The sequence below is a fragment of the Aulonocara stuartgranti genome, assembly GCF_965226115.1.
Source record: "Aulonocara stuartgranti genome assembly, chromosome: 9".
In the NCBI taxonomy this organism is placed as follows: Eukaryota; Metazoa; Chordata; class Actinopteri; order Cichliformes; family Cichlidae; genus Aulonocara; species Aulonocara stuartgranti.
In genome coordinates, this window is record NC_138960.1 from 27,265,880 (window position 1) to 27,274,380 (window position 8,501).

The 8,501-nt window shown below is 41.6% G+C and overlaps 1 protein-coding gene across 1 annotated transcript in view; it reads left to right on the forward strand.

Annotated features, from left to right (window-relative positions):
• neto1l (neuropilin (NRP) and tolloid (TLL)-like 1, like) overlaps positions 1-8,501 on the forward strand; it is a 450,458-nt gene that overhangs the window by 121,188 nt on the left and 320,769 nt on the right. The window lies entirely within an intron of this gene.

Genomic DNA, 8,501 nt, shown 5'->3' on the forward strand with positions numbered 1-8,501 from the left:
GCAGCTATTCAGGGGTGTGAATGCTGTAAGAGTGTCAGCGCTTCTAAAATTTCATGCAAATAGAACAATATATCTGAATATAGTGCAAAAATGTATACATAACGGATATGTTGCAGTTGCACATTAAGGTTACTGAACTTTTAATGTCGCCCTTCATGTTTTTTGGGAAAACTACACATTCTATGGAAAGACAACACATTTAAAACCACACATTTAACTCATATCACAGACAAAATAAATGATTGGCAACCCTAGTCATACATAAATATGATTTAAATTGGAACCCAGAACTCATTCACACGATTCCTGCAAATTTCATTCTTCTTAATATGCTATTTTGCGATAAGTAAAGGGTAGGCAAAATGTAGAACATCTCCTTGCTCATGAATTATAATCTATTTGACAGCCGCACAGTGACACAGACGATGCTGTGAATGTGCCAGATCCTCGGAATATTTTTATACCAAGTGAAACTGTATTGCTGAAGCATTAGATGGCAGTTTGTAGCCCATGCTTTATTAAAATCCTGCAAAATGGAGGTTAAAAAAAAAGAGCCATGCATCCTGTGATGAAAGAAGTGAAACTATACTTCAACTCGGAGTAAAATGGTTCTTTATCTATTATTCATCAGCGCACTGAGGTATGTTTATTGAAATGATTTTCACCATTTTCGTTTTTTTTTCTTCTTCTTCATCTCTCCACCTTCAGCTAAGCATCCGCTGTGAAGTCTATCTGATGCTGCTTGTCGTTACCTATCACTGCGAGTTCGCATGGTCTCGCCTCACCTCGGAGGTAAGGAGCAAAGTTCGCCTAATTAGCTTCAAACCCAGCTGAGCTCCCCTCTGACAGGGGTGTGGTGCCACCACAGATACAATATCACCATATTCTGTAGTGGAAAGAGAAAAAAAAGCCCCAATCGCACATCACATGCCTGACAGACCAGGCACCCATAGGCTTCCACCCCTACCCTTGCTTTTTCTCGTCTTCTCCACCCTCTGTGTGTCTTACTGTCTGTCACTCTGTCACTTCCTTTCTCCCCTCCGAACCCCCTTCTTACTTCCTTTTCCTCCCTCTCTTCTTGTCACCTGCCTTCACCACCTACACAGCAGTCGGCTGTACATAGCAGCTCCAAGATAACACCGGAGCCCGGACAGCCAGACACCTCATTTATCAGCTCATACTCTGCTTGTTCGCTGTAAAGCCACAGCAATCCTGCAACAGGCTACTTGATCAGCTTACGCTAATTAGGGAAAGGAATATGTTTTGGAGAGCTCATTACAAAAAAAACAACAAAAATGTATTGGCTTCCACACAAACATACAAAATGGTGCAAGTTTATAGAAAAGAGCGATTTACTCGAGTTTTAATTCCTCCACATGGTAAAGTGATTCACCAGTGCATCACGTCCTCACAGTTATAATAAAGAAATACCAATGCATCACTCCGCTTTTGATTTCTCATTTAAATGCCACATGGATGGTGGAAACTATAAGGATGAAAATCGTGTAATGCAATTTCTATTCCCTCCCTCACAATATTCTCTTGATATTCAAATTAAGCCAGTTATTAGTTATTAGGGAGATTGGCAGGATGTCTGCATGGCGTTCTCTATCAGTATGCAAATCTTTCGGTTCTGAGGACCCATGGTGTCATTACTGTAACCTCTTATGTAAAGAGTGTTACCTGCGTGAAGAGCAGCCAGTTGTGTTGGATGGTCCTCTTTCTATGGAATAATGAAGTTGGGTGGCTGAGCAATTACTGGCAATAATATGTGTGAAAATATTGTGCAGTGCACAAATCCACCTCTGCAATTTGTGGCTGAATTGGCACAGATACAAATCCACATGATGTCGTTCCCTTGCTTGCTGCAGCTACTTGCTACCTTTAAAGTGCCTTTTGTTTTTCTATTTCATGAGCTTTATTAAAGGTTTACTTAAATTGTCAGACTTCATAAATCTATCACGACCCTCATTAAGGTCTCCCATTTGATCTCAGACACACCTCTTTTGATTGTGCCTGTGCCCGGACAAGCGGTCGAGAAAATGGATGGATGGACATGAATGTTTGTTGGTTTCAGACTCTATGCAGATCATAAACAGCGCATAGAGACAGATCATGTGACAGGACAGAGAGCAGTTTCACAGCGGACCAATTAACTAGTCCGGTTTATTGAGAGCGATCACTTCATTTTTCTGGTTAAGTAAAAGTCTGAAAGCTCATCAGTGGATTAATGCTATCAGCTAATGAGCTAAAACAACAAGCACCCAGAGCTGCAAACTCATTGGTTTTTATTTTAGAACACACTAAACTAAGACCTACACTGGCCACTTTGTTAGGTACATTTGTTCATAGTAGTTATTGATGCAAATAATTATTAATCAACCAATCACACGATAGCAACCTGGTGTATTTAAGCATTTAGACATAGTAATAATAACCTGGTGAAATTCACACCGAACATCACAATGAAGACGAAAGGTGATTAAAGTGACTTCGACTGTGGCATAGTTACCGATAGTATTTCATAAACTGATATGCAGTGAGCGACAGGTCTCTGGGCTAAAATCTGAATACACAGCACATTGAGACCTTATCTAGCAGCAGAAGACCACATCGAGTGCCCCTTCTGTCAGTGAAGAACGTGAAACTAAGGCTACAATTCACATCTTCTATGAAGAATTTCAATTGGTATGAAGATTGAAGGACGTTGTCTGGTTCAATCAATATTGATTTCTGGTGTGACACTGGTAGGGTCAGGAAAACCTCAGAAAGTATGGATCCATCCAGCCTTGTATCAACAGTTCAGTGTGCTGGTGGTGTGGGGGATGTTTTCGTGTCACACTTTGGGCCCAGCAGTACCAACCGACCTTCCCTTTATGACCACAGTTTACAGCAGGACAATAAACTATGTCATGGAGCTCAAATCGTCTCCAAGTATTTTCTTGAACATGAAAACTATACTCAAATGCCTCATAGTCATCAGATGTTAATCCTGTACAGCAGCTTCAGGATGCGGTGGTATGGGAGTTTGGCATCATGGGTTATGCAGCACATGTGTGATGCTGACAAGTCAATGTGGACCAAAAACTCAGAGAAGGGTTTCAGCTTCCAGGAACAATTAAGGAGGTCCAACCCAGTAATAGCAAGGTGTGCCTAATAAAGTGGCCAATTAATGTATATGAGTTGACTCTGCCTAAATGAATAGTACTACTGAACTTAAAATTGAACTGGAAAACAGTAGTACACCCTTTCGTTCTGGAGTTCTTAATTTCTTAATTTTATACACATCATGATGTGGCTTTTAAAGTTCTTGACCTTTAACACAAAAGCAGTGATGCTGCTGTATGTTTTCTCCACCTGATAGCATTAAATACCCTGCTTTTTACATAACTTGCATCACTTCTTCATGTTCAGCCTTTTATTTTGGTGGTTTGATCGTTTTGGGTTGCAAAATGCCTGGGTGTTAAAATGCAGTCACACATTTTATGCTCGATTCCATTAGGCGCTAATGTTAATGTGGCTGTGTTAAATAGATGTTTACATAAGGTGAAGCCAAGCTCATAGTGAAGCTAACCCAAAATCAGCCACAGTATATTTAATCATACATAATGGCTGGCACACTGGTTAAACAGAATCAACCTGCATCAGCCACACACTCGGGCTGATTCTTTACTCGGCACTCTCACTCATTTGAGTTAACTTCTCCCACATTCGCAGGCCCACCCTCTGCTGCACCTCCTTGTCCATCCATCCATCTGATTGACAGGTTATGAGCCAATCCCGGCACAAATGACTCTGAAACACCAGGAATCCAAACCAGCTGGGTTCAATCAATCTCACTTAAACTATTCTCCATCGCAGCCACGCTGCCTAATACTGAGACAGCAGAGAGGGCAGTTCCACTGTAATGTTATCAAATCGCTTCTGAAGCGCTGGGGCGATCACTCTCCTGCAGATTAAAGGGGAAGAGGAGGGTAAAAGGGATTTGTGTGTGAAGGGGGGAGGAGGAAAAACAGAGGAGTAATTGTGCCTTTTATTTCTGCGTTTTAGGTTGTGAAAGCAATCGTGAACAGGGTGAGAAAAAAAGGGTAAACACAGTGTCAGACATCAGTTAGGTATGAGGAGAAAGTCATAATAGAAGCTAGAGTTCTGTTAAAAGGGGCGATAAAATTGAACCGACACAGCCATCTGTGTTTGGGCCAGGGAAAACGTGGCAAGTACAAACCCCTGAGGCTTATGTCATGACAAACTGTGCTATGAGGACAAACACTTGTAAAGAATCGTTCGGACTCTATTGACAGTGCTTCGTCTGCTGAGGGTGCGCGCCCTTCGTTCTAGGTCTGATGTCATGGGGAAAGTAAATTTATCCACAAACCCTCAGTGGTGAACAAGTGAACTTTCATTATTGCAGATTCTGTCGACCCACAAATAACTTCACTCAAGAGACAGAATGATTGATACTCTTCATCATCTCTGCCTCCCTCCTCAGCCCCCCTAATTCAATTCCAAATAACTGCAAAGCTGTGTCACCCATACCAAGGAACTCACCAACACAGCAACGCTATTGATCCACAAACACCACAGAACCTTATGCATTTTTCTACATCGAATGAAAGAGCGAGAGAGGGAGAAAAAACAGACCCCCATCCTTGCGATAGCTCCTCAGAGCTCAAAAAAGAAGGGATTGTAATAAGTCCACTGTTGCACCTAAGGAAAAAATGAGCACATGTGTAATGTGTATTTCACATTTCACAGAGGAAACATCATCCTAGATAAATGTTCTTAATTTTAGTCTCTCATTATAATTAATCAAACTGCACGCACACACACACAGAATCCCAGCCTTCATTTCACTGTCCTTTTCCTGAGGTTACTACCAGTCAGCATCCTTCTCCACTCCTGAATAGTCATCATTTTTCTAGCCACAGTGGTATAATCGGCCCCGATCAGGAAGCCCCCGGACTCTGAATGAAGCACTGTTTATGCAGAAAAGCCCAACAGCTACAGTAGTCTCATCTTTCTGTTTTCAGCAGGGAAGGGGGTGAGCTACAGCCGAACAGCACGACGGTGTTGATGGTTTCTCGCAGACCCTCAAGTCTGTGTACATTTCAGCAGGGCTTCAAATTTATCACATCAAAGACACAGCAAATTGCTACATAATTCAGTTTAGAAAAAAAATCTGCCAAGACTGCAAAAAACCAAAAAAAAGGTAAAGGGGAAGAAAATGTCTAAATGTTCCAAGACAATGGAGTGTTTATTGCACCTTATTCGAGGTATTTTTGTTATTGAGAAGAAAAGTTTTTAGTGTTTAAAAGCACATTTTTCCCCCCTGTGTTGACCACCTGATTTCATCTGCTGCTCAGCAGAGATGACAGTTCCCACGATGCTTTGCTCGAACAGCTTAACTCAGCAACCGGGAAAAACCAAGCCAAGACTCCAAAGACACACCCAGGAATACAACATCTGGCTTAGTCTCAGTTTCCTTATCTGTCCCATCGTATTCATCCACACAGACGCTCGCCCCACAATTTAGACTTTGTTTTTGGATTCTATCTCCCCCGATGTTAGGGTACAAACTTAGTTTATGATGAGCTGCATGTGATTTAATATCACCGGATGATATAATGCATTTAACAATGCACCCGGGTAAATATTATCAGTGAGGAATGGCTCATAAAGTGGCATCAGTCTGGGGTAGGGATGCACAAGTGTGAGATTACGTGACGTCAGAGATGAGTAACTGACCTGATTAGACCACTTTGATAAACACTGAGAGGATTGTCTCTCACGCTCACCTCCTCTCTCTACCTCGCGTTGCCTTGCTCGTTAACTGCCTGAATGGCGCTGTGTCTGAACATTTGCTTGTATTTGAAATCCTCCCCACCTTCACACAGATTGAATTAATGCCAGAGGAAGAAAATAGCCCGATAAAAACAACAGATGCACTGCATTTTTATACAGTCCCTGTGGAATCATCTAATTTCTAACCTCTGTGTTTGTACATCCCACCATCTTTTAATGCCCCTAACATACTGTAGGATGAGGGTGAATCTAAATGAAAAATACATTATTCATATTCCCACAGAGCCACAGAGGGTGGCTGCCATGCCAGGATGCCTCACCCATGCCCAGAAAGGCAAAGAAAGACAAAGCCCGCCCACACAATTTATTATCAGTTTTATTGATTTTCCCTAGGTTGGGGGTGGGGATGTCTGGCAACTATATTGTCTATATTGTACCCAGAATCTGTTTTTTACGCTTTCAAAATAAGTTATGTGTAACAAGTCAAAAGTCTGACTTAGTCAGCCAATGTTTTTCCACCTTTTCTTTTAAAAGGATGCGCTTGAATAACAATGAGGAAGAAAGGATGATGGCGAGGAGTGAAATTTAAAAGCTGGAGTAGAGAAACAAAAGAGAGAAAAACCCAAAACAAAACACAACCTCCTTCTGCCGTCACGGTATGATTTATGGCTCAGCTGGAGAATTACATGTAATGATTCAGCATGTTGATCAAGAGTTTGTACAACAGTGTGATCCAGAAATATTGCACCCGAACCCACAACAGACAGCAACGCAGATCAATTACTCCGCAGCTCCACATTGTGCATTCTGCCGTTCTACCTGCGGCTCCAGCCTATAGCATCACTACATCACAGGATAATCATCCCACCGCTCTCTGCAACGTGCAGCTCGAATGTGGATTCTTGTCTGACACACTTTAGCAGCTTTTACTGCCCCGAAAAACAAACAAACAGAAAATCAATCGTGCACATTTCTTAGCGACGCCTCAGATGAGAAGAGAGGGGAGTTCAGAATTTCTCAACCCCTCTGTTACATTTCAATATCGCTGTGTGATTCATAGGAAAGAGCCACCACGAAGACATGTAAATTATTAAGTAGTGACTTGGTCAGGCTGTGCTGTAGCTACAGAATGAGCAATTACTTTTTCCCCTCCTGGGACGGGAGGCCGTTTATGGTTTTGGGTCAAAGGGGAAGACAACCTCCACAGGGCAAAGTAGAATCAAATCCCTCAATTACTGATCTATCATTTACGGCTCAGGCTGAAACAAAATGGGGAAGCCTCTGTATGGATAGTCTGCTGTTACACAGAGTAGACATGAACAACCTGCATAGGCAAAATCTACACTATATTTCGAGGGTGTGAAACGCAAGGCCCGAGTGCCAGAATCAGGCTGCCAAAGACCAAATCAGGCCTGTTTTTTTTTTTTTTTTTTTGGGGGGGGGTTCTGCATAATACAGCAGCATTTTCATAGTGTGCTAAAAACTGAGATTTACTCTTGAATTAAGACTTATTTCTATATTAAATGGGATTAAATGTGTAGTTAAATATCTTTACAGGAAACAGGAAATTCACTGGATCGGCCCACTTAAGATAAAAGTGGGCACAATGTAAAATGGGTTTAACGTTCCAGCTATAGATTATATATGAAAGATGGATGTGTTCACTGTGACGTTGCCCATTAGCTCATCAGGACTTTTTTAAGCCCAAATCTGAGAATTTAAGCCAAATGACCATATTTGCACAAAAGGAAGCATTTTAGTGTTAGCTAAGTGTTAGCTAGAAGTGTTAGCTAAGTTTAAGCTAACAGTAACCAGCTTGGTTGTACTGTAGACCAGCGGTCCCCAACCTTTTTTGCGCCACGGACCGGTTTATTCCCGACAATATTTTCACGGACCGGCCTTTAAGGTGCCGCGGATAAATACAACAAAATAAAACTAGTACCGGTACCGAAAAAAATTTTTATTCATTACACACGTGAAAAGACCCAGGAAAACCGAGTAAACGATAAAAATGATAACAAAATAACGCTGAAAACCGATAAAACCCTGAAAACTATACATTTCACACCTGAGCCTCAACTCTCGTGGCCTGGTACCAAACGACTCACGGACCGGTACCGGTCCGAGGCCCGGTGGTTGGGGACCGCTGCTGTAGACTGTATGGACACATCACAGCGTTTACATGTAAAAATACTGCATTATCTCTCACCAAAACTGTAGCACAGACTTTAGTACAGCTGGTCTTTTGATACAGTTAACTTCAAAGTAATCAATATTATTTGCAGTTTAATGTGTGGGAAAAAATGCTAAAGATGCCATTATGTCAGTACTTTTACAGTACACTCAGCACAGCTGATTCCAGGAAGGAGCTTGAAAAGGTCATTTGTTCATCCCTCGTGAGTGAGGTGGATGGAGAGGAATGACATTTATGTTTGGGCAGGTTAAAGGAAGTTGGCTGATTTTTAAAAAAGTAAGATATCCACATAATACATAAAAACATGTCTTCAGTGATTAATTTTGAATTGGTGTTGTTTTCTGAACGCCAACAGAATTTGAAGATCATTTGGTAAAAAGCGAGTGTTCATATTCTTACACCGTTCCCACTCTTAGCATAACAAACCCAGAAAAAAAGACATCTTCATTGTCAGTGGCTTTGAATTGGAATTGCAGACACAGCTACAATATTTGCTTAAAATGGC